The sequence below is a fragment of the Amphimedon queenslandica genome, unplaced genomic scaffold (genome assembly GCF_000090795.2).
Source record: "Amphimedon queenslandica unplaced genomic scaffold, v1.1 AMPQUscaffold_9169_Cont18882, whole genome shotgun sequence".
Classification (NCBI taxonomy): Eukaryota; Metazoa; Porifera; class Demospongiae; order Haplosclerida; family Niphatidae; genus Amphimedon; species Amphimedon queenslandica.
In genome coordinates this window covers 1-3283 of record NW_003550559.1, presented here as the reverse complement: position 1 = coordinate 3283, position 3283 = coordinate 1, and the positions used below count along the sequence as shown (strand labels likewise).

Sequence of the window (3283 nt, the reverse complement as noted above, 5' to 3'; positions counted from 1 at the left end):
TGCAAGTAAAATTGGAGACCTTATTATAATGAAAGGGTGCACATTAATAAAAGCAAGCAGTTCATTGAGTAACATGAATTCAGTTACAAACTGAAGGTCACAATTACAAACAATAAGAATGATTTGAAAGTTGGGGGTCTAAATGTAAAAAAACATGTGAACTTGTGCTGTCAAGGTGCTATCAACAGCTACTGCATTCTTATTTCCTTTTTAAATTTGTTACTTCTGTTAATTCTCACACTATGACATTCTGCACAAAATGAAGTTTTAGGCTGCTAATACCCCTCATGGTAAGAAATATTGGTGTGGGGGCTCTTTCCTTCAAATCAGTGATTTTTAATAGTAGCTATTTCAAGGTTGTTTATTTTGTCCAGGGCTTGCTATCCTTCAGTGCAATTACTTCCACTTAAATCAACTGATCATTAATTTCTGTGTTGTCATTTAATTTGTTCTAGTGTACTTAATATGAATTTGAAAAGGGGGATGCTGAGGGCATGCAAAGCATGCTGTGATTTTGGCCACAACCACTTTTTATGCCAATAAAACAGCGTTTTCCTTCAAGAATTTTTGTCAAATACGGGTGGCCAGGGGTCAAGATAATTGCAAGCTTACTGCCATGAAACTGATACTTCAAATTGCTCCTTAGTTAAGGCACTGGAGACTGCTGAAATCATGATCAGGGTGCTAGACAACTTTGTTAAGAGGCTTGGTAGTGATGCAAGAGTCCAGGGCTTTAGTGTATTTTCTGAGCCCAGCCACGAAGCCCCCTCAGCCTCCCGCATCCTGGATACGATCTCAAAATATAAAACAGCGATCATAATGCTGATTCTTGTAAGTTTTATGGCTAAGGTATATAGGCAACAGTATAATGCATAGCCTGGCCCGCTTAATTGCTAAAGAGGACGATAAAAAAGTAAATGATGAACGGGAGATCATTGTCACCATGGTTCATGAAAGAAATAACAAAATAGTAGTCAGGAACGTGTTTTTACAAGACTTGTAACATACCTGCTTCAGTACTGAGTGAAGAAAGAATGACTAGATATAGTGAAAGGCACAGAAAAGAGCAACATGATTGCAGCAACCTCTCTTCTTTGTGCATTGTGTCGATGGTCTATTATATTAGTTTAATGAGCCACACCCAACAAGAGCGTACAGACTACAGTGCAGTACAGTCTACTGGCATGAATATTATTCTGAAATCAACTGTGACCTTAGTTTCTTTCATGTTCAGACCGGTATTTGAAACTATAAACAAATTATGCGAAGTAACTAGATTATTCATGGAACTGTATAAAAAGACAGCTATCACTTTATGCAAGCCAGAGAAACAGAATAATAGTAATATTGTTCTGCAATTCCTGGTGATATAAGAACTGTTATTATACCCCAGCAAAGCCATAGTGAAAGGGAAAGTCAGTGGTTCATACAGTGAAATATGCCTGAGAGATGTACATGACAAGAATAGCCAATTCTTCTTTAAAATTTGAAACTGAAAGTTCCATTTCTTTTAGTTTTGGTCAGTCTCTTTCAGTGTGCATCAGTAAATGAACCCTTGCTATTTCTTTATGTACTAGTATAAATTCCTTATAAGCAATCTGATACTACTCTTGCCTTTGGGCTTCAAGGTACTAAGGTTGTGTTCTGTATACCTCACAAATTTAATGATGTTGGAATAGGTTATAGTTGATAATATAATAATTGTCAGTTTCTATTATGAAAGAGGTTAGTCCTAATATGGCTTCATGTATATGTTCACAGGTTCGGTGTATCATTTAGTTCCTCATCAGTATTAAGAAGGTTAACATTAAATATTAATATTGATGTATATTTATTAAGCTCACCACAGAATAGTAAATAGCATGCAGCAACTGGAATTATATATGCATTGTAAAAGTTATAGCAAAATGAATAAATTATATAACAGAGTCCCTGCAGTATCAACATTATTGTATTAAATAATGAGGCTGGTAGTTCATACAGTTTGCAGTTTACATGTTACAGACAGATGTCTGATGTATGTAATATATAGCTGTCACAACAATATCAGTTATTGCTACTACACTACTACTACTACTAAATACACAAGAGATGTGTTTATTGTTAATTACAAGGTTGCCTAGTGAAGCATATCAGTTTTACTAGCACTACTACTAATAACAATCCTACTTATAAATCTATAGATTTACTTCAAAATCTGGCCAAAAACAATGTGCTAGAGTACTTCAAAACAATAATTATGTTAAAAAAATTAATCATTAGAAAATAGAATTACTAAAAACAAATAATCACATAAAAGAAAAATTAAAAAAATTGTGTGGGCATGCACAATTTGAAATATTTTATAAATCTATATAGATGATGAAGCCATTGAATACATTTTATACTTTATTTGTTACTTCTCCGGCTATATACAAATATAAAAGGCTCACTACCAGCTTTAACTTCTTCAAGTTTCTTAAACTATTTATACATAAAAAACTATTTTTTATTAGCGGCTGAAATAATATAAAACCTTTTCCTCTTCTGTGCTCTGTGAAGGTGTAAATCGGTATGAGGATGCCACAGGAGCATGATCATGTTTCATAAGAGGACAGTCAGATCCATCACCAGTAGAGGAATAAGTAACCGAGTTATTTTGTATTAAAATGCTGGGGTCATTGGTTTGTGAATTAATATTGAAACCAAAGTTCTCAAAAATATTACTCAGTGTTGGAGGATTGGCACTAACTGGTGAAGATAAAGGAGGAACTGGCTCAGTCAAGACAAGATGCAAATTTGTAGGAATACTAGAATGAAGAAACAATACTAACATCATTTGTAATAATATCAGTAATCTACCTTGGTATACTTAACTCTAGTCTGTTCAATGGGTCTTCTTGGACTTGTTGTGGGACTTGAACGGGTGGATCTGCTGGGACTGGTAGATCTCCTTGTCGTCCTTGATGCAATAGTGGATCTCCTCCTTGATGTACTGGTGGATCTTCTTGACGTACTGGTGACTGAGCATGCTCAGATTAAAACAAAATGGTCGATTTTATATTGGTGATTTCTTCATAGAATCGCCAATTGCCAATATCAATTCTTCGCCAATAAATCATCTTGTAAGGTACCTTGAAAAATTGCAGTCCAAATTGACTCAAACTTTTTACACAGCATAAAGGCATCAATATGTATCAGAAAATGTAATAAAAATTTGGGGTGATTTTAGAGCCATTTTTTAGAAAAAAACATGGGCTATATAGTACAGGGTATTTTCTAGATTTAGATTAATTTTTTAAAA

At 34.3% G+C, this 3283-nt stretch overlaps 1 long non-coding RNA gene across 1 annotated transcript; it reads right to left on the bottom strand.

The window, feature by feature from the left end:
• Positions 1 to 2323: 2323 nt before the first annotated feature.
• LOC109590995 (uncharacterized) lies at positions 2324 to 3172 on the bottom strand. Its single transcript, XR_002189608.1, has 3 exons — positions 2842 to 3172; positions 2516 to 2789; positions 2324 to 2463 (listed from the first exon to the last, which is right to left on the bottom strand). It is a non-coding gene; the product is annotated as an uncharacterized LOC109590995 (long non-coding RNA).
• Positions 3173 to 3283: the final 111 nt, after the last annotated feature.